Source organism: Ambystoma mexicanum, chromosome 1q (assembly GCF_040938575.1).
Source record: "Ambystoma mexicanum isolate Mex_15411 chromosome 1q, UKY_AmexF1_1, whole genome shotgun sequence".
NCBI lineage: Eukaryota > Metazoa > Chordata > Amphibia > Caudata > Ambystomatidae > Ambystoma > Ambystoma mexicanum.
In genome coordinates, this window is record NC_090922.1 from 673079878 (window position 1) to 673103683 (window position 23806).

At 46.6% G+C, this 23806-nt stretch overlaps 1 protein-coding gene across 3 annotated transcripts in view; it reads left to right on the top strand.

The window, feature by feature from the left end:
- Window positions 1–23806, top strand: part of TLCD4 (TLC domain containing 4) — a 455240-nt gene that overhangs the window by 33385 nt on the left and 398049 nt on the right. The window contains exon 1 of one of the 3 annotated variants that reach the window (XM_069641277.1): window positions 21593–21616. The exons of the other annotated variants lie outside the window; for them this stretch is intronic. The gene's annotated coding sequence lies outside the window, so the exon portion shown is untranslated. Of the gene's footprint in view, window positions 1–21592; window positions 21617–23806 lie in introns of those variants that run through there. 3 annotated transcript variants of the gene reach the window in all.

Here is a 23806-nt window from a genome sequence, read left to right on the forward strand (position 1 = left end):
ACAGTACCTTATTTTGAAGAAAAAGATGCAGTTGAAGACTTCTGTTCCTGGCAGTTCCTGCAGATCTCACTGTTTATGAACCCCAGTCATGGAGGGAGGACGTCAGGGGACTCCTGCACAGGGACTGGTCACAAAGCTGGCACACTGGCAATTCTTCGATTACAGTAGCTGTCTTCAAGCACACAAACTGGTGTCCTTCTCCTTGGCTATTCGGTTTCCTGCAGCACTCTGAGGAAAATCCATCGAGCTCTGAGAATGGTATCCAGTTGGCTTACGAGTTGATTGGTCCCACCAACTCAAAGGAAGAAGTCGTTGTTGAAAGGGCATCTCTGTTGAACTTGGCAATTCGGACCTGCAGCAGGGCTTCACCGGGCAAACCAAAGGTCCAGGAGTTGCAGCAGCTCGTCTTCGGGTTCTTTCGTTCCAGTGGTCGACTCTGCCTTCCAAGCCAAGAGACTCGCCTTTTAAACAGTTTTCTCCCATTCATTCCAGCCTAGCTGCCACTCACCCACCAGGGTGGCTGTCCTTGGCGGACAGTCAGCCAGCCAATCACGCCAGAGTACATTTGGGTCTCCTAGGAGACTAAGCACAGGGAGTTTCGGGCACCACTGCCACCAGCCATTTCGATAGGAAAGGGTAGCATTTGATTGCTACATGAGTTTCCAGACACAGGGGATACTTAGAGCCACTTCACTTTCCCTGTTAGCTCTGTGCCTTACCACAGCTGAACCTGAATACCTTTCTCCATCAGTTTGATCGGTCTTTAGAAGACCCATCAATAAAGATAACCTCCCCCGCTGCTAGAGCATTCTCCTTTACCCTGTGGATCTCGTGATAGAACTCCTTTCTTAGAGCAATTATGCACTTGCTCATCCGCTGCCAATGGTTCAGCTGCCAAACACGGCAGGGTTCACTATTCTACACCCGACTATTTTATTTGCTGGATTCGATGTAACCATCTCCTAAGCAGAAGCCCTCTGAGATTTCAGTGTACCTTTTTTAGGTTCCTCCAGAACAGCAAACAAAGCATGCTCAACAAATAAAGTCAACGAACACCCCATTACTATGCTTGCAGATTTCGCAATATCGAACGTGGCTGCTTACGATTGTTTGCAAGGGAAGCAACCTCTCAGAACTGGGTCTAAAATCCCAATATAATATGCTAAAGGTTTGTACCCCAATGTGTTTCTCTGTCCGAGTACTGCTGTCATAACTGTTCAATTTGTGTGCGAAAAAAATAAAAATAAAATAACTCCTAAAACTGGAGCTGTGCAAATTGCTTTTTTCAATTCATCAAACCCTTCCTCCATCTCCTCAGTCCATTCAATCTTTTTTCCTTATTAACCTGTGCTTTCTTCCAAGCCAGCAAAAAGGGTCTCATATATGAACTATAATCAAATACCCATGCTCTGACATAATTACACAGTCCCATAAATTGCTGCATTTGCTTTATCGTGTGCGGTTTTGACATTTTCATGATTGCCCCAGCTCTTTCAGGTGTAACTTTCTTTCCTACATGCAAAATTAACTGACCTATGTATAACACCTCTTCCTGACAATATTGCAACTTCTCCTTATCCACTTTATATCTTTTCTGTGCTAGAAAAACCATTAGCTGAATTGAGTCTCGTCTGCACTCTTCCTCTGTGTGCTACAAACTAAAATATCATCTACGTACTGCAGCACAATGCTTGGCAAATCAGTGTTACTTAGGTACAGCTGCAGGACCGTATTAAAGATCGATGGAGACTCACAGTACTCCTAGGGCAAACGTGTGCTTTTCAGCTTTGACGGAATGTGAATGACGTAAGATTTTGGGAATCCTTGTGCAACGGGATAGAGAAAAATACATTTTTCAAGTCGATCATCGTAAAATATCATGCTTTTGTGGGGATGGTGCATAAAATTGTCGCAGGACTCGGAACCAGAGGAAACTCTGCCTCTACAATCTGTTTAATCGGTCTCCTGTCCTGAATTAAATGCCACCTCCCTTCGATTTCTTAATCGGATACACTGCGGAATTACATGGTGATTCGGACGTCAGCAAGATGCCTTGCTTCGTCATGGCCAATAGTCTTTAAAAATGCCCTCATCTGCTTCTCCAGACATAGGATACTGCCTTGCTCGAGGTAAAATTGCTCCTGGTTTCAACTTAATCTTAACTTCTCCCATCCCTTTCAACAGGCCTACATCATGGGGGCCGGTAGTCCATAACGAGGTTGGCACCTTTTCCATGTCGCCACACTATCATCATTCTCTTCTCTCTATCCTGATCCAATAAGTAATGCTCATCTCGAACACCACTTCATCGTCTGACGGATCGTCTTTGAACATATCCTCGTCAGTGACGTCAGTCAATCTGTATCCTTGCCCAATACCAATCGCTGTTCTCCATGGCCGGCCCTCATCATCAAATCCTTAAAGCATGGCCAAATCCCCTTGCACTATGGCTGCCTGCAATTCTAGGGGAGAAATCTGCCCCCCCCCCCTCCTCGTCCATGGGTATCTGTGGCCTGAACAGAAATTCGTCAGGTATTCTCATAATCTTGCCCACTAAACCGGGTAGCCACGTTGACAAAATGCATACCCCATAGTGAAAAACTCCCAGCTCTAACGTTGGTCCTCACAGAGCTATTTTCCCTGTAAATGCCATGATAAATTCGCCCACATCTAAATAATGTATTCCTGGCGTCAAACACACTATGCCTTTGTCAGTGAAGGAAATCGTCATATTTAGCTTTGTCATTCAATCTCGGCCCAAAATATTAACTGGTGTCTGTCTTGAATACAATAATGGGAGAGAAATATCACTCTCACACTCTCCATTAGAGACTGGTGAAAGAAACTCTACTTGTAGCTCAAGAGAACCCACAGCATTTTCTGATAACAAAAATGTTCCCTCTCGTATACATGCCCCAGTGTCTACTAAAAAAGAAAAAGATTTGCCTCCTATGGTAACATCAACCCTTGGTTCCTCTTGAGGATTTAGCGTCACTGATAGTACTGAACACATCAAGTCACCCTGTGAGCTGTCCTATTGTGCCTACATGTGTTTTATTCCTGTGCCTGTAAAAGGATTCCCTCCCGTGAGCGTGACACCCGCTACTCTAGGAGTCATTGGGCCTCATTACAAGTCCGGCGGTAACACTGCCGGAAAAACTGGCAGGTTGCGGCCGGACCGTAATGATTTACCGGCACCTGACTTGCCGGAATAACCGGGGTATTACAGAAGCACCACACTGTTAATAATGGTGCCAGTGCTTTGCTAGCGGGTGCCGTTCCGCCCACCAGGGTCAGACCTGGCGGGCGGGACGGTACCCGCCGGCAGACTCGTAGTTTACCAGCACTGTTGTTTCCGGTCTGCCAAACTTGTAATGAGGCCCAATAACTGTTCTGTGTTTGCACTCTGCTGTGTCTGCATCGCTGCATGTTGTGACTGCCCTTGCGGCGGATTCAGTGGTGCTTGCTGTGGTTGTAAAGCCTGTTGCGTTTGCGTACTTGTGCTTGATACACTGTCTGATCTTGGGCAAACCCATCCCTACTTTGTGGGCTATATGCTGGAGGATAAGCTGTCCTCCTCCCCCGCCCCCTCTTGAGAATTGCCCATTCAAATGGATTGTGTCCTCCCACGTATTCCTCATCTTTGATATTCGTATCATCCGCTTTGCTGCTTCGGAAAAAAAAAATTACCACATCAGAGGGCGCTGTGCTCTATGGCGTGGCATGGATGTCCCTTGAAGGTTGCCGTAGAGCGTCAATGTCAACCGTAGTACAAATAGATTGAACCGTGTCCGTTGGCTTCAGTTCCATTTTTCCGAAAGCTTACACTTCGTGTGTTCGAAACCGGGGCTTCAGTCTTTCGTCAAGATGTCTTCATCTTCGAATCCTTCTACCCCAAGAACTGGCTTAAAAAAAATGGCAGGATTGCGGGAAGAAGTCTATCACCGATTCCCTTCGAGTTTGCCTATGGTGCTTGAGTCCCGACCATCGGGTCGATTAATGCAGGTCCTGTCAGTCCATGATGCCTAAAGCTCTCAAGGAACGGCAAGGTAAATTGCCGGTGGGGTGGGAATCTTCGAAGACCTCTTCGAAGAGAATTAGAGACTCTGGGGAGTCTAAGGACTCGTCCCAGCGTAAGTTGAAGTCTCGATCGAGGAGTCTGTCGAGAAAATCTTTGTCCTCTTCCTTTTTGAAGAAGAGACGTCACCAATCTCACTCTTCTTCGTCTTCTGACTCCACAGGGGTTATTACTTGTCCAACTAAACATGATTCGCCCAAAAAATGGGAGGCCTTCAGAGTCTCAATGATGCAAATCCTTGAGAATGCGGCCCGACCAGCCCCATCCAAACCCCCCCCCCTTTTGCCCCCCATACCCCTCCTCGAAGCCGCGCAAAGACCATGCCCCAGCTCATCACTCGGATGACAGAGGAAGGTCAGAGACTACTAAACGCAAAAAAATCTGGTGAAAAATCGAGGGTACCGTCTAGAGAGCCTTCCCCGGAACCTAAGGAAAAAGAGCAAGTTGAGCCTATCGGTGCATAAATCGAAGGCAGTGCCAGACAAAATGGCATCAGGTTCCAAACCTTCGACACCTGTGTCGTTGTCAACACCATTCTCAACGCCTTTGTCGAAGGCGCCTTCGAGTTTATCAAAGCCAGCGTCAACAATATCAACGCCATCGACAAATTTGTCGAGTACAAAATCGATCCCTATAGCGTCATCGACGCCAATAGTGAAATCTATGCCAACACCTCTATGGCCTCAACCTTCAGGTAAGGGTTATACCCATTTACCAAGAGAATACTTTTTCAAGTCTATGGCTTCCATTTATGAATAGGAACAATCCTCTGAAGAGGATTCTTCCCCATTTGGATGGAAGTATGGAACAAAAGATGCTCCTGAGGAGCTATTTGATCCAGAATCTAAAATGTGTGCTCACTATGACTGTCTCCAATCAGCTAGTGGCATAGACACTTTGCCTTAATTGGAGTTTGACAGACCTGATCCAACTGATCATGCTGATTCAACATACAGAAACATTATGAATAGGGTTGCAGAGTTCATGGGCTGGAACATAAGTTCACCCATATACGAACCAGATGATATGACAACTATTCTGAGCCACCTTTTCACACAGCCCTTCAAAAGAAGGTCATAGCTAATTGGGAGACCCCAGAATCTGGACCTGCAGTAAACAAATTTTGCAAAGAGATGTAGACCATCATCTGATCCAGACTATTTAACTTTACTTTAACTTTACTTTAACTTTACTTTAATATATTTGTATAGCGCGGCCATGAACCCGAAGGCGTAAGGGCACTACAAAACACATAAAACAGAAAAACAAAAGACTGTGTCATGAAGCAAGGCCGAGCGAGAATATCACAGGCAAAAAGGTCGTTTAATGGTACAGATATGTCTTTAGTCCTTTTTTTTAAAGATTTCTAAAGATTCGATAGATTTTAGCTCCAGCGGCAGAGCATTCTAAGCTCTGGGACCAACAGAAAAGAAGGCTGAATCGTTTGCTCTGACAGTGTTGCACTTAGGTTCAGATAAGAGGAACGAGTCATTGGACCTAAGTGCTATTGTGTTGATTCTTATGGGTAATAGTTGTTGTAAGTAGCCCGGCATTTTCACAGATCTGCACTTATGGGCAATAGTCAGGGTATGAAATAGAACTCTAGCAGCCACAGGCAACCAGTGCAGCTCACGTCTCGCTAGAGTAACATGATCTCTGTGTTTGAGTTTCATAACGGCTCTAATAGCCCCATTTTGACAGATTTGTAGCCTGTTACTTTCAGATTTGTTAATTCCCATAAGAAGGCTCGAGCAGTAGTCTATTTTAGAGCCTACTATTGCTCTCGCAATAGTTTCTGCATTATCCTGAGAAATGAGAGGCCTTAGATGTGTTAAAAGTTTAATGTAGTATGCACAGGAAGAAACAATACTACTAACATGCTGTTTCATCGACAGATGTTGATCAAAGGTTACTCCTAGAGTTTTTACTTTTTTCAAAGGTTTGATGGATTCATAACCCAGCTGGAAATTGTCGTACTGTGAGCCAAGTTTAATAATGGTATGCGGTGAGCCAACTACCAATAGTTCGGTCTTGGATTTGTTTAGTGCCAGCTTGTTATGAACCATCCAGGTTTCAATTATAGTAAAGACTTTATTAATGGCAATTTCATCCAGTCTGTGAGACCCGAGAAGCAGGATGACGTATTGAGTGTCATCCGCATAGTTGGTAAATATAATATTCTCATGGTCTAACATTGCGAACAGGGGAGCCGTAAATGTATTGTAAAAGCAGGGAGAGGTGCAGGCACCCTGCGGGACACCACAGGTAGTAAGAATGGGCTCAGATTCAGCGTTGCCTTGGAAGACTCTGCTAACTCGGTTGCTGAGAAATGACAAAACCCATTTGCATGCTAGTGGGGAGAAATTAGCCACTTCAGACAACCTGGTGGCCAACTAACTAAGCACCCAAAACCTGAAAGCTTAGTGGTCCAAGCAGCTACATCCACAAGGCAGTCTGCTTACCCATCAATTGCCCTCGATAGGGATGATAAAAGAATTGATGCATGGTCTCGCAAGATTTTTCCTTCAAGCAGTATGGCTTTAAAGTCAACCAATGTTACTTGCACTCTTCCAGACTCACCTACACCCTGTGGGACTGTTTTAGTATGGCGGCTGAGCACATTCTAGAAGGTGAGGAAAGAGACGGCTTCCTGGCTATTGTGAAAGACGAAAGGGAGGCAATGGGGTGGGAATGTCTCCAGTCAGGACTGGACACTGCTGACAGCATCAGCAGGTCCATGGCTTCTAGCACAGTGCTACGCAGATTTGCGTGGCTGAGAAAGTTGGGCTTTGCACCGGATGTGCAGTCCAGACTACTCCATGTGCCCTTTGATGGCTTCAGGTTGTTCGGTAGCAAGGCGGATGAGAGTATGGAGAAGCTGCAGACCTCTAAGGTGGCGGCTAAATCACTTAGCTCCTCCATACATCAACCTCAATAATACTCCTACTCGGGCTCCTATTCCTGGAGGAGTCGTACTTTTCGTTTTTATTCCTCATTTGGAAGAGGACAGGCTAGTCAAAGAGGACAAAAGAGATTTCCTTGTGGTGGACGAGGAAGGGGTGTTAGATCAGCCCCAGCAGCGGCAACTGTCCCTTCAGCCGCTACTGCAGCCGCCTCCAAGCCACTGAGGTTTTGAGCCACAAGACCCCGCTGGGAGGCAGAATCTCTCAGCATCTGAAAGAATGGCGAGGCGTTACTTCAGATGCTTGGGCATTGGAAACAGTAGCCCAAGGTTACTGCCTTCCTTTTCAGAAAAGACCTCAGGAACATCCACAGGGATACAACTCTGTCAAAATTCTACTAGAGAAAGGTGCAATAGAACATGTACCTGTAGCAGAGAGGAACAGGGGTTGGTATTCCCCCTACTTTCTGATTCCCAAGAGGGACGGAGGATTGAGACCCATCTTGGACTTAAGAAATTTGACCAAATTCCTCAGGAAGGACAACTACAAGATGGTTAGCCTTTCTCGGATCCTTCAGGCTCTCCAACTCCAGGACTGGTTGGTATCATTGGACCTTCAGGATGCTTACTTTCATGTGCCAATCCATCTCAAGCACCCAAACTACCTGAGGTTCATGGTTGGCGGTTCTCACTGTCAGTTTCAAGTTCTGCCATTCGGGCTGTCCTCCGCCCAAGGGGTTTCACCAAACTGATGACGGTTGTGGCAGCGAGTCTCAGGAGAGGGGGGATTCCCATCTACCCCCTACCTGGATGATTGGTTGATCAGGGCTCATTCACCGAACAAGCCCAAACACATCTCAGACTCACCTGCCACTCTCTACACAGACTGGGCTTCTCCCATACTTGCAAGAAGTCCCATATGATACCATTCCAAAGACTCCAATTCATCGGAGCGGTCCTGACCGCTTCCTTGGGGAAAGCCTCGTCTCCCGAGGTGAGAGCTCAAAACACTCAGCAGATGGTAACAAAGTTCCAGGGTGCCCAGCATCTGCCGGCCTTTGATTTTCTGAGGTTGCTCGGCCTCATGGCATCCTGCATTTTTCTGGTGCCAGAGGCCAGATTGAGGATGAGATCCCTTCAATGGGCCCTCATGACTAGGCGGGGGGAGTGGCAGGGGGGGCTCCCAATTTTCGGGGAATATGTCAGATCTTCTACAAGTTCCAAGCAGAGTGGCTCAAGACCTTCTATGGTGGGCTTGCAAGGACAATATTCTCAAGGGAGAACATTTTTGGCAACCATGGCCGGAGATAACGGTAGTGACGGACCCCTCACTCACGGGGTGGGGAGCCCACACCAACGATCTGACAATCGTTGGTCTTCATTGGAGTCCAAACTACACATCAACCTTTTGGAGCTGAGGGCAATCGGACTAGCGCTGAAGGCCATCTTGCCCACTGTACGGGGAAAGAATATCCTTATGACAGACACCACAGTGGCCACGTACTACCTCGACAAGAGAGAGGAGGTGTAGGGTCACTACCACTGTGCAAAGAGACAATGCAGCTCTGGTTCTGGGCAGTACAAGAAGGAATTTCTGTTGGCAGTTCACCTAGCCGGAGAGCAAAACACGACAGCGGACGCTCTGAGCAGGGAGAGCACAGTATCCCATGAGTGGGAACTAGCTCAGGAAGTCCTTCAAGAGATCTTCACACTTTGGGGAACCCCTCAAGTAGATCTGTTCGCGACTGAGGTCAATCAGAAGTGCGATCAGTACTGCTCAAGGGAATTTCCTCCAAGAGGAGCTCGAAGGGACGCGTTCGTAGTGGACTAGTAGTTACCACTCCGGTACGCGTTTCCTACAGTCCCTGTGATTCCTCACGTAATCAGGAGGTTGAGAAAGTTCAGGAAAACCATAATCTTAATTGCCCTGGATTGGGCTAGGAGGACGTGGTACCCGGACCTTCTGGACATGTCCATCTGCCCTCCAATACGTCTTCCACTAAGAGAGGATCTTCTCTCACAAGAGGAAGGTCAAGTCCTTCATCCAGAGGTCAAGACACTCAGCCTTCACGCATGGTTTCTGAGAGGCTGAGATATAAGGATTAGGACCTCACGGACGACGTAATGGAGATTTTGCTTTCGGGCAGAAGGCAAGCAACAAAATCCTTGTACCGGTGGCGTTGGAACAAGTTCAGTAACTGGTGCAAGGATAAGAATGTGGATTCATTCCTATGTGGCACACCTATGGTACTTTCTTTACTGTTACATTTAGCCAATCTGGGGCTCCAGATTGGTACAATAAAAGGATAACTAGCACCGCTTTCTATCTTTAAGCACTCGTCTGAAGAAGTGTCTTATTTCAAGATACCTCCTAATTGTACAATTCTTGAAGGGTCTCACTAACATGCACCCCCCCAGTCCCATTTCATGTCCCTGTTTGAGATTTAAATCTAGTATTAAAATGTGTTACATGCATTCCTTTTGAGCCTTTGCATTGTCCTTTAAGGCTCCTCACACTGAAAACAGTCCTACTAGGGGCTATCGCATCAGCCCGCAGAGTGAGTGAGTTACAGGCTCTCTCTTGTAAGCCTCTGCACACTATTTTCCATAAAGATAAAGTAATGCACAAGGTTAAACCTTCATTCCTACCCAAAGTAGTCTCTGATTTTCACTTGTCTCAAAAGATCATTTTGCCATCTTTCTATTCCCTTCCCCCCCCCCCCCCATGCAAGTAGAGAGGAAGAAAGAGTTCACAGGCTGGACCCAAAGAGGCCTCTCAGATTTTATATTTCTAGATTGGCAAAGTTTAGGCAAAAGGACAAACTTTTTATTGGATATAACGGCCACAAATTGGGCCTAGCAGTAACAAAACAAACCTTAGCCAGATGGATCATTTTGGCAATCGGAGAATGCTACAGACAGGCAGGTAAAGAACCTCTAGTTGGGCTAAGGGCTCATTCCACCAGGGGCATGGCAACGTCGACAGCTGTGCAGCATCCACTTGGTCGTCTACGCATACATTTGTGAAACATTGTTTAGTTTCGACCTCGTCCCAAGGAGGTCTCTTTGCAAGGCTGTTCTTCATACGGTCCATAATTAGAGTTAATTGGTACTTCCTCCTCCAAATTCTCACTGCTTTGGGAGTCTATCAAAGATGAGGAATACGTGATGGGACACGATCCATTCGAAGAACAAGTTACTTACCAACTGGTAATGTCCTTTCGACTGGATGCTCCTCCCACGTATTCCTCATTGACCCTCCCAGCTTACCCCACCGTACAAATAAGTGAATTACACTTTGTGTTCCTTGAGAGCTTACGGTCTAGTGTACGTCTGGTCAATTCCTCAGTTGAGAATATCGAAAAAACAGAACTGAAGCCAATGGGCGCAGCTCGAGCTATTTGTACTATGGATGACGTTGACGCTCTACGGCAACCTTCGAGGGACATCGACGCCATGCCATCGAGCACATCGTCCTCTGGTGTGGAATTTTATTTTCCGAAGCAGAGCAGCAAAGCTGATGATACGAATATCAAAGATGAGGAATACGTGGGAGGAACATCCAGTCGAAAGAACGTTACCAGTTGGTAAGTAACTTCTGTACATACCCTTGACTCCCACATGTTCACGTAATGTGCCCTGTCATTCCACATGTTAACACACCGGCGGCAGTCTTCTAATCTGACCTCCCTGCATGCCTTGATGATTGCTCTGCACATTCTGAAAACCACCCTGGTTATTCTGGAAGCGTCCTTGATTGTTCTGAAAGCCCCCTTCCTCTAAAACCATATCCCCTGCCTCTTGGCATAAACCCGTTCACTCCTTGATGCGACTGCCGTTGATTATGCGGTTCTATGTCCTTTCATTGTCGGGCATTTCAAAGCTTGCAATTTAAACGTGTGTGAAATAACTAAAAAGTTCATCAAAAAAAATATTTGCTTTTTTGGGGGGGTCCAACTCGCCCCCTCTGCTGCACCTATTTTTTAACTATACCCAACCCCCCCCAACCATTTATCTGCCCTTTTCTACCCCCACAAAAAAATGGATGAACTTTCACGTTATTTCATACATGTTTAAATTGCAGGCTTTGAAATGCATGGCGATGAAAGGATGTTATACCGATTATTCGCCTGTGGGACACCTGCTACTTGCTGTGTTCCAGCCCCTCTCTGCTCGTCAGCATCGCTCCTTCTATAGCGTATTTTGACAGAACTTCATAGCATCTTCCCTTTACAGATTTTATTTTTCTTGCAACAATCGACAATGGTCAGCTGTATTTCTGCCCATGACTTTGCTTCCATTCCCACCAGCTTCTTGAGCTGTCTGTGTGCCTGCTCTGCCAGTCCCTGACACAGAATATGATAGAATACAGGTATTGATTTCCCCTAAGGCTCTAGAGTTTCCAAAGACCATTGTTCTTTTAAATTCTGAATATAAGCAAGCGGATCTTCGTCTTCCTGCATCTTACGTGCCATAATTGCACCCATATCCGATATATCAGTTTATTGTACTTTAAGCGCTTTCCAGACTGCCGCTCTGCAATTTTTGAATGGCGCTCCATCATGTGCTGAGTTATGTGATGTGACAAATGAGTATCCTGCTCTCGTCCAAATATCGTCAGCCCTTTCCCCAAGGATAGCTGCTGGAAGACCCTAATGTCTCCTATGGCTAAAGTATTTCCTCCTGTCATTGTTTTTCAATTCATAAATCCATTTCCCCGCCCCCTTCGTTAAGCTGGGCAACTTGCATCTTAGATTGTCTTTATCCATTTGGGGCCAAGGGACATACTGCGGTCTGCTCCCTCCTTTCTCTAACAAAGGGAATTGCGAAATCCCAAAATCGCAATCGGCTCCCATTGTCTGCTTATCAATAGTAGGGACAATGGTTCCTGATCGCCTTTCTCCTGGTAATGACCCCAGTCTGCTCACATATGGTGGTGATTCTCCCCTCTCACTACGAGATCGTCTTTTTGGTCGCTCTGGGTACGCCATATGCTCTGGCGTCCTTTCTTTAGGTTGGTCTAAATCTGACCACCTTACTTCCTTATTTGTCTGGAAGCATCCCTCAGGACCGCATGCATGAACACCCTCCTCCTCACGGAAGGTTTCCCTGTCTTCGTCTGATATATCTTGTCCCCAACTAGTTTGGCTATCCCCTTTCTCGTAGAGTCGGCCTGTCCAAGGACAAGGCTCGATGCTTTAGAGTAAACAGGCTTCCTTCCTTGCCTCGTGACTTGGTAATTTCAGATCGATCTTTCCCTCTGTTCCTCAATTCACTTTTTGTCCTCATCTCCTGATAATCTATCTCGATTCTGTCTCTACTTCCTATCTCAAAATTCTCTTCTAGGTTTACCTTGGAGGGGTCCTGGCATCGCTTCTTGCGACCAGAGAAACTCCTCTGTCTTACCATACTACTATGCGACTTGTTTCCATTAGCTCTTTCTCAATGAAATCAATATCGCATGCCCTCTGTCTGCTCTTCATTCTGTTTCCTCATCAAATGCCCTTCGTTTCTATCCCTTTCTTCTTCCTGTTTTTTTTGCTTCCTGTCTCATTTACCCTACGCACCTTTGTCTTTTTGTCTTTGTATTCTTTTATCTCTTTCTGTTCTTCCTCCTCTTTTCTAATCAATCTCGTTCTTTGATTGTCTATTGTCATGTCTTCTATGCTCTTCTGCTCTTTCTTCCTTTAACTGTTCTTCCTGATACATCTGTTCTCGTCTGTCTATTCTTTCTTTTTATGCTCGCCTTTCAATCTTTTTTCTCGTTCCCTGTTTTTTTTACTCTGCTCATCTTGATCTTTCCCTTGCCTTATTTCTTCGCTGCTCTTCCCATCAAGTTTGAGCAATATCTGACCACCCATCCATTTGTTCTGTATGAGCGTTATCTCGTCAGCTTTGTCTTTTTCTCCTTTCATCTATTAATTTCCCGTTCTATGTCTAAGGTCACACTCGGCCGTTGACTTTTCTCTTTGTCCTGTAAGACTTTAGAGATCACGTCCTTTTCTGAAGTTATTTCTGAGCTCTCGTCACTGCTATACACAGACGGTTCATGTATCTGATTACTATATCCTGTTGCTGCTTTTAATTCCCTTAATGGATACAATCCTTCCATTGTTTGGACTATCGCAATGTACTTCAGGTGCGGTAGGGGGAGCAGAAGGCTCAACACCCCGCTCTTTACACTGGTTAAGCATCCAGTCTTCAGGAGGCAGGTCTTCCTGTTCGTCCTGCTACATCTTCCAAAGCTCTAAGCTGGCTAACCTTTTCTCCAATTTCTTTCCCGTGTATGCAGCATGCAAGTATGTCGTCATATGTTGCAAAACCGCTTTTGACAATGATCTCCTTGTGGCCATGGCATGACATTTTATCTGCTGTGCCCTTAACCCATTCTGCACTATATTTCTTACGCTTGGGTGTGTGTTTGGCAGTTACTTACATAGGTGCATAATTGGAGTAACATCCCCCATTGTGACAAGTCTCAGTTGACTGTCAATACTTACCGTTCTTTTTTGCACAAAAAATACTTTTTCAGAAAAACAATAAATATGAGCGTGCACCATCATCACCGCTCCAAACCTCTGTCTGCTTTGCTTCAATCTACCTATTCAGTCGATACATCAATGACTACATAAATGAATAATTTACTCTCAACCTCTTAACACAACCTATCATTTATCACTCTTTGATATCTCACTTTTTCTATATGCATAAAATACATAACATATACAGACAGACTGGCCGGCCCCAACATATATCTTTTCTCGGTGCTCCTCGCTGCTATTCTTGCCCCTAAATTCACTCCGATGGTTATTCCCTTTAGCAAACCTTGTCTGCTTGTCGCCTCTTTATCCACTTGGATTTTGAAATAATTTCTTTTAGACATTCCTTGAACGTAGGACTCTGGGCTTATCTGACGCTCCTCGTCACATACCTCTATGTGACGCTCTTGGCCATTAACTAAATACCCCACCAACCCTCTGTTACTTTCTTCCCATTATCACTTTCCCCGATCAATACTCATTCCTTTTTTGCCACCTTTCTCCAATCTACTCACCATTTGCTTTTCAGCTCCTGACCCACGGGATCGTCTCCTCCTAAACCAGCCACCGTCACCGTCGGTCCGCTCGATTCCTTGTGTAAACCAGGAGGGGATTTCGTGAAAGAGGGACCCGTCCCACCTATCTCTAGTGTCTTGCAAGAATGTTTCAGCCGATATCCACAGGAAGCATTGTGGTCCTTCCGCTAAATGGCGGATGACGTCCGATATTCCGAGACCCTTAAAAAAACCTACTGGGTCGATGGGTCTTTAACCATCCTTCCTCTGCTACTACGTGAACTCCGGGACCTGGAGGCCCTTTAAGACAAGGTAGCAATACGTGGAGATGGATGGGGATACAGAACGTACTCCTACATCAATAATCAACCCAAGTTGGCAAAACATAGTACTGTTTAACAATTATCTAAAACGGGGAGTTACAACAGACGTTCGCTCGATTTCTCGCACTCAAAGCATTTCATGAAAAAACATTCTTATACAAAATATGTGTCACTATTGATGTCATCCTACGTGGCAAATAAGAAAAACCTACTGGGGATGTGATGGGCTTAAAGGGAACATCTAGGTATACGTTCCATACTGACGGGGGTTATGATTGGGTCTCTAAGATCCGGTGGACAACTAAGCCCATCCCAAATGCAAGTCTCTTCCGTGTCATACTGCTACTCAACAACCTATTGGTTACACAAACTATAGGGCTCTTTGATACGTGGCCCTCTGTATTTGGTTGGCACGCTTGTACCCTTCTGGAATATTCCACTTGCTAGCAGCACGCAAGCTGCTTACCCTAGGTGCTGGGAGGGTTGGCCTGGTGATGCCTCCCCACCCAATTAGCCCAACCTCTCATCACTCCTGCAGTCTGTCATTCAATTGAATCTGGCCTTTCAGAGGCTCACTGTGCCTGAGAATAAAGGAGTGAGGCATGGTCTTATCTTCTGGTTTCGGTGTTGCTTGACCATGTGACTGGAGACCACGTTTTTGAGCTCTTCGTTGCATAAAATGCTCTTAAATGATGAACTCTTGGCACCTTCAGTGTTTTTCCATTTCAACTCAAACAGAAGTTTGTTTCTTTCTCACGTTCATATAGCTTCTTGACAGACAACCAGGCTCACAGTGACCTCAACACTTAGCGCTGGGCTAGCCAGCCTTTCTTGAATTCTCCTTCGCCATCAGCTATTTTCAACTGCATCACACGCCAAGTCCTTTCTATTCATGGGGTTCAAGTTTGCTAAATTGCATTGTGGAACATCCAGATTCTATACATTCCTATGAGTATACATTGGTGCATCGCTGCAATCTATTCACTACCTAGCCAGCCTCAGCCATACTTCGTCTACTTGCGTTACAGCATCTGTACCAAAATATTGCTTTATTTCGACACCTCATCCTCTGATCCTTCATTTGTGTCTTTTCTGGGGGCGTCAATTCTGTTTCATGTGACGTCACCAGTCTTCTTTCTCATTCATTTTCATATTTCTTCTGGGTCTTTTTCCAGAAGGCCATTACTTCTTCATGAATGCATATAAGGTTTTCTCAGTGGATAACTTGTCTCAAGGACCAACCCCATGCTCCCCGCAGATACCACTTGTGGCGCTATGCGGAGAGGATGAGCAATTGATAAAGGGGATCTGCAAATTCTGGGAACCGGTGGGCCTTGCGACCCTGGGAGACCTATGGCAAGAGGGGTAGGTATCGGATTTCCAAAAGATAAAGGAGGAAACCGGAGTACACATAGGTCAACACATCACATACATCCGAATAATGAAACAAGTGGGAGAAAAGTGGCCCGAGATAGCACTATCGGAACAACCCGGTATGGTTATCGAAATGATGTACGATATCTCGGAAGGTGGGCACGAAATATCCCGAATTTACGAACTATTGATGTCCAGAGTGAGCAAGGAGTTGCTTCAACTGAGAAGGGACTGGGAGGAGGAGGAGGTGGGAAGAACCTCTACAGGACAGACAATGGGAAAGAGCCCAGAGATATCATAAGAAGTTGTCCCGGAATGCGAGGCTGCAACAGATCCAGTTATATGTTACCCACTGGGCATACATGACCCCCAGTAGAATCACGAGGTTCGGAAGTGCAGTGATACAGAAATACACCAAGTGTGGGGAGGTGTATGCGTCGAAGATTCACATGTTCTGGGCATTCCCGGAGGTGGGGAGATTCTGGGAGGAAGTCCAACAACGCCTGTCCCAAAAGGGAATCAAAAGGGAATCAAGTTAAGGGTGGATTCAGTATGGAAATGCATGCTGGGGGGATTCACCAGACCACGTAACCTAAAGCATATCAGCAAACTAAAAGACCTGGCATACATCCTGGCCCAACAAAGAATTGCCATGAGCTGGAAGGCCGCCCAAAGACCTAGATTAGAGGTGTGGTGGAATGGCCTTTTGAAGTGGGCAGAAGGGGAGACGGTGGCATGGTATGAAGCAGTCAGCAGGAGAGGGAGGAAGAGGAAGCGGGCCCCTTGATAGCATGGAAACAAATGGTGGCTAAGATGTCGGGACTCTCCCATGTCGGTTCTAGTGAAGATGATACGCCTGGTAATAGTGAAGGAGATAACCCCTAATAAATGAATCCAGCGGTATTGAAGTGGGCGCTAGAGTTGGGGAGTGAGGGGGAGGACTGTAACATGAAACATGTTAATGTAACATCAAGCAGCAAGTATAGGAAAATGTCCTACATGTTTGTTAAGTTTTGTGTGTTTAAAAAAAAAAAATACTAAAAGTTAAAAAAAAAAAAAAGTGTCAAGGATTTTTTACGGTATGGGCATCCTCACTGGTACTGCACATGTCGCAAGTTCCGGCTCCCAACATATGGGCCGCATGGTGGCAGAGCTTCTGGCAGGGGTATTTGGCTCCTCCTCTACAACCTCCTGAGCAAGTAGGGAACAATAAGAGGTTTAGAATGATGGTGACAATGACACAAAAGGCTGTCGGCAAACTACGGGGTAGAAGACGGAAGCCTGCCCTTCACATATTAATATAGCCCCCATAACAAAGCCAAAGACTTAACTGCTTTGTTCAACATTTTGCTGGCCACACCTCTAGTGATTAGCATCTCTTTGTGAAACAAATATCCTCTGAATTGGCATGTAAGATTGATCTAATGGGCCAATGGATGGCTGAAAGATATTCAGAGGAAGGGGGTGTGGACTGCGTAATGGGTTAATGAATCTGATGCTAATTAGGTGTAGCAATGCATCCAGTTCTTGGTGAGATCCTGATGCAGGTTTTCTTGCTATGCTGAGAACTGTAGTCGCCTCTCATCACTGCAAGAATGTGTCCTGTAAGTTATCAAAACACAAGAGTTCTGTTCTTCACTTTATTTCCTCTGGGTTTTTTTTTTCAGAACAGTTGGGAGCAGAAAGCCATTTCATGTGTATGAGTTATAGTGAACAGAGTGCATAGAGCAAAGGAAAAACACTGGTGGGCAGGAAGGCACTAGAAGTGGGGTTGGGTGGTGGGCATCACTCAAAGCCCCTCTTGTGAGCAGCTTTTCAAAATTGTCCTCCAGCCCCCACAACATTTTGAGGCTTCCCTCACACCTGCTGCCACAAGAATTCCCATTGAAGACAATATTAAATGATCATGTGATAAGGGACCCTATGCTGCCCCCAGTCAACAAAGACGGCTGTCAAAAACGCAGTGATGTAAAGCGGGACACCATGGAAGTTTGGTATCCTAGCTAAGTGTTATGGCATATCCTCAACCAAGACTATTCTTAAATTAGTTGGGTTTTTAGAGGAATGTTTTACCTTCATATGTGCCAACCAGTGAACATTTCTGATGCATGTGATAAACAACATTGCATTTTGCATCATCGAACGTAGGTTGCTTTTCCCTGAGCCGGAGAGGTCCTAGTTTCCAGCACCTCCCATATCGTGTTTCTTGCATGCAGCCTGCTTGCAAGTGTGCAGGTAGCGACCAGTGCACAAACCAGAGCCATGCACTTAAAAGGGTAGAGGAGAAAAGAATTGTCGTGCTGCCATATGTCACACAATTATGAATCCGGTGAGGGTGGTCTGACAAATCCAAGGAATTTTTCCCTCTCTCCAAGGATGAGCCCCACCACATTTGGTGCTAGGGAGGTGAGCCTTCACACCCCCTAGGGGCAGGGGAAGCGGGATCCCAATGGGTGTGACGCATTTCCCCTGCACCCTCTCCTTCGAGGACAGGTCATCCCTTAACAAGGGAATTTTTTATTCTCCCTTGCCCCAGGCAGCTAATGTTTTTTTTGCGGCTGTATGAGAGCCGCCTCAAATCGAAAAGAGATTATCCCAAAGAGATAACTGATATGGTTTCTGACCCTTTAATGTTGCCCTCATTGTGTAGAATGCAGGACCAATGGACTGTTCTGTCTCCTCCCATGGACGAACAAAAAGGGCCTGTGATGCCAACCAGACGAGGGCATGTCCTCATTCGAGGCGGAGTTAGGAAGCAGTCCCCATGAAGATGGCTTGGAGCATGGAGGAGTGAGAGCCTGCAGAATGCTGCTCCTTACAGCCAGTCCTGAGCTGGAGAAGCTCAGCCTCACAGATGCGATAGCACAAACCGTGGTCAACCGGTGCAGGCTGGAGCCGGCACTCAATCAGGAACTTGCAAAGCCGGCGCAGCGACGTGACAGACGGAAGAGGAACCAGATCCCTGCTGCCGCATTCCCAGAGGGATGCCACCATAGCAATCCAGGTATGCAATGTGTTCAAGGAACAAGCTGGGGTGAGCAGGCAAACAGCCCAAGAGGGGCTGAAGCACCAGAGAAGCCAAATCTATGTGAGACCCCATGCCGGGGGTGAGAAGACTTAGCAGCCCTAAAGGGGCTAAAAGACTAAACAACACAAGCAAAGTTGAGAGAACGGATACACCATGAGGTGCTGTAAAACCCAAGACCCTAGGGCACAGAGAGAATTTATTAGGCCCAGAGTGGGCTGTCAGCAACCTACCCCAAGAAGGGGTGTACAGCCTGAGACCCCAGGGAGGGGATAGGAGCCAAAGTGGTTCCGAAGCAAGCCAGACAAGGTCCGACAACCCAAGAACATTTGCAAGGACTTTGCTTTATCTAGAGCTTGAACTGAAAAGCAGGCCAGGAGACATAGACACTGTGATAACTCCATTCTATACCATTCGGGAAGCCCCAAGAAAACTCTGTGATTTCTTTTGTTGGAACTGTGGATCGGGCAAAAGACTCAGGCATTTGGAGGCGACAAGTCTGGAAACGTGCTTAGAGCAAAACATCCTTCCGTAATCCTTGGACAGTCTAAGGCGGGTCAGATACCAGCAAGGGATACACCGATTTGGCAAAAGGCCTTATGTGATTTTTGTGTTTGATTAGATGCTTTTTCCTTCTTTGTAATGGTAGGGCCAGGATCAGGCTAATTTAGGTTTTCTACCCGGTGGACAGACTGTGTTGTAAGACATCCTGACATGCACCATTTTTCCTTCCTTTTCTTTCTTGGCATAGGGACCAGTGTTATAGGGCTAGTGTAGGGATTTGGGAATCTAATAAAACTACTGAGTTAGGGGGGCGTGGCTGCATGGCCATGGGATAGGACTTATCTCCATTGAGCTCATGCTGATCCGCCGTTCTTCCTGGGAAGATCCTGTGTTTTATACATGTGGTGCATAGCCAGTGCAGATCCCCTGTTTGCATGAATATTGGGGGGCATGCGACAGGCGCAACTGCAGAAGGATTAGTATTATGAAGACGTAATAACGAGGGGCAGAAGTTCTGAGGAGCCCGACTCGCAGAGAAAACAAAATGGTGTCCAGCAAGAACAAAGGGACGAGCAGAAGAATCACTGGATCGCACTGAGCGGCACAGAACGGAACGAATGCTTATGGTGGTGGACCCTGCCAGCCCGGGGAGAAGAGGATAGTGCTTCAATGAGACCGTGGTGGAGAGAAAAGGTGCCGGAAAGTGGGAGTGGGAGCCTACAAGCACAGGAGTGCACGCCTGCTGGGGACAATGGAGCGCCGGTGCGGGCAGAAGGAAAGGCGAACGCGCTCCATTAACAGCGGGGAGGATGCGACGCCACCGGCGACACCAGAGGCCGTAAAGGTGAGGACCGAGTGGCCACCCTGAGGGAAGCGCCCAGGCGGAGCGCAGCCCATAGAGCAGCCCCAACGGTACATCAAAAGAGGTATTGCCGAGAAGCGGGACAGGAGGACAAGCTCCGGAGCACTACCATGTCAGAAGGAGAGAAACACTGCCTAAGGCGCAACAGGGGTGTAACACTGGCCTCAACCGGTGGATCTGGAAAACGCACTTCTCGGTGCGGTCATCTGCCGGCCCCACACCGGAACACCGGCACAGTCTGGGGAGCACTGCCGCGAACAGTATTGTCCCTGCGTGGGCGGGGTAACGGATGAGTGGACTAGGTTCACGCCGCCCATGGTCCGCGTCCGGATTCTGCAGGCGAGAGGGTCAGCGCTGCTACTAACACCCTGACACCGTGCGGAGCACAACAAAGGGCACTCGTAGATGCTGGGGCAGAGCATAACACAGCTGCAATGCCACCGGAGCTGACAAAAGGTGCGGTAAGGAGGGTTCTGTATTCGGGAGCGCCGGCAGCCGCATCAAAAGGGAAACGGAACAGCACATAAACGAACGGCATCAGATGTCCATCACATTAACACATCACGAGCAGAATCTGTTTTGTTAAAATAATTTAAACCTATAGCTTAAGTCCTTAGCTCTAACTAACTGTCCCTAAGGAGGAAAGGAATCTGTTCCTGGTTTTATCCAGGAGACAGCCAAAAGGGGCACTCGCCCTATCCTGGCTCAATACATTCCTGCAGTTACTAAAAGGAAGTGCACGTCCTTGGGAGTCAACACATTTCTTTAATCATGTTGCTAGTCCTCGGTGTGACTTGTATGTAAAAAATCACAGCAATCGTTGGTACAGAATCAGTAGGTCCAATTCCTGCTGCGTACTAAAAACACAATGGATAATCTTTACCAAGCTCATATATTGCTTCTTTATGAGACAAGTGGATCCAGGGCATCACCCTGAGCCTATATTCGTCAACCGCTTTCAGCAGGGGAATATGGTCTGCCGCTTTCTTCAGGACTATAGAGATATTTTTTAACACTCTATACATTCATAAATGGACAGTAATAACAATTCTGTCTTTCAATTTCTTTGTCTGGATCCGGCGTGTTCCATTTTTAGATGGGACATTCCATCTGTATTTCAGCTCCCTGTAAGGGAAAATGCACACATCAGGGGCCTCAAAGTTTATGACTACTGTAGATTCTGTGGTACTCTTATCAGTGTGGTTTCTTACCGCTATCTGTTGTCTATTGTGGTAAGCCATCAGTTCTGATTTTTCTGTTCCTCTCCGGATTTATGGTCTCTATTAAATAAAGAACTCCTGGTCAGATATATTTTGACCCACATATCTTACATGAGTCCAGTATAAGGTTGGTTACTTAATTGTTGTCCCACTTACTGTCACTTGGATTGTGTCAGTGCACGGTATTCACATCTATTCTTGTTTTTTTCTTTCACAGGTCTTGTGTGGCGGGGCTGTTATTCCTGCAGAACGTAAGGAAATAATGCTGTTGAAGGCATGCATCCTAGGTGTCCCCCCAAAAAAACCCTCAGTCATCGTGGACAAACATGTCCATATCTGGTTTCAATCTGGTGGGTACTACACTTCCCCACCCAGTGTTGAGTGGTCTAAAGGTTGCGAGCAGTGCCTGGCAAGATATAGTTATGGCATCCCTCATAATTTTATACTCTGCCTCGTGTAGCCGTTGCGCTATTCCCTGTCTATGCCAGGATATAGATCTTACTGGGAGGCAGGGTTTGCAGGTGGCAGCATTTCCCTCTATGATGAAAATGCTGCATGTATTGCGCATTGTTTTCACATAAACCTATTGCTCAGAAGAGCTGTACGCGTGCACCGCATGTGTAATGCCGGTGCAAGTCTTGGTGCGAAAGACAAGCGGCTTTAGTTTTGCTATTCCCCATCCGTAAAGGTGAATGGGTCTTAGTTGGAACAGGGTCTGCATACCGCAGCGTTTCCCCGTACTGGGGGAAATGCTGCGTGTGTTTGGGTGTTGTCTTCACGTAAGCCTATTGCCCTCATGAGCAGTACACATACACCGCATGTGCAAAGCCAGTATAGTTCTTGGTGCACACAGCTTTTGCAGCTTTCTTAAATCTACATGCAGCAATTCATCTCTTACCTAGGGCTTCGTGTATGAGCTCTGATCTGGATCCAATTCCTTGTTCTAACAGCGGCCGCCATCCTGGGAGGAGTTATTTATCTAGTGGCCATGGCCACTAGTCCTTCGTTTGTTTTTAGCATTATTTTCATTCGTGATTACTGCAATCTCTTACGTTATATTCCCTTGACTGATTTCTAGTCCAGGGTGTGTGATTCAACTACATGCTATTGATGACCATAAAGGTACCAACTGCTATCATTATGACTTATTACACTAGTTTATCGCAGTGCTTTATGTACTTCAGTTGTTCTGAATTATTCTACCATGCTTGCTTGGACACAGTACTGGCCTTGTATATGTGGTCCTGTATGGAAGGTGTTATTATTAGATACATCTTAAACTTGATAGAATTGTCAGAATTCCAAGAGTTGCTAAGGGAATATTTTCTAGATTTGGCCTTGTGTGGGTCTTTCACTCATTCTTACGGACTCATTATTGAGGGACTCATTTCTGAACTGCTAGTGCTAGAAAGATTCTCTTACAACAGAACCCCCCGCAACCCCTGAGACCGATAATAGCCAAAATCCTGAACTATTGAGACCGGGAGAAAATACTGGAACACTTCCGGAAAGGAGCAACGATACAAAGGGCATCAGCGAACATCACTGCATACCCGAACTAAACGCTGTTGGTGTAAAGACGTTGCATGAACTATTTAGCAGTGAAAAGAAGATTGAGGGAAGTGGGTTATAAGTACATGCTAATATACCCTGCCAAACTGAAGGTGTACCATAGAAACAGAGCATTGTTCTTCGACACCCCAGAGGATGCGTCAGAATGGCTGGACACACAGAAATGCCAATTGGAAACTGGCATCCAGAAGGAAGACGGCGCAGATAATTAATTAAAACAAAGGCTGCTGTACCCCCGGTGCAGCAGACTCAGACAATGGGACTAGAATATAAAACAGGGCAAAAGCAGTTGGGAGATACGCAACATGGGCTGCATTGCAACGAATATTCACACACAACGTTGCAGCGCAAAAGTGCAGGAGTCACATGGAACGTGGTCCCATACCCTCAATAATAGGGTAGTTAGGTTACTGTTAGATGGGTAACACCCTGCTGGGTTCCTGATCTCAGCACACCGAGATAGGGCCAAATGCGGGGGAGCCTGAGATCCAGGGATGGAGCTGGGCACAAGTTGGGGAGGGATAGGGAGGAGGGAGGAGGGATGGAGGGAGCGGAGCGGAGGGGAGGGGGGGGAGGGTAGGTATGCAGTGATTGTAGTTGGGGTAGATTGGTTGGGGACGGGTAGGGAGGAGGGAGGCGAGGGAAAGCATGTGGTGAACATAGTTGAGGAAGATGGGGTGGGGAGGGCTAGTTGGGGAGTTGGGGCAGAAGGGGAGGGGGGATAGTTGGGGAGTTGTTGAAATTAGAAGGGGTACGAGCCCACATTCATGTCAAACAAGACTGGAGGGAAGAACTAAGAGGGGAGAGGGAAGGATGCGAGCCCAAATTCATGCCAAACTAGATTGGAGAGGTAACCCGAGAAGGGGTTGGAGAGACAAACCAAGCATGGCAA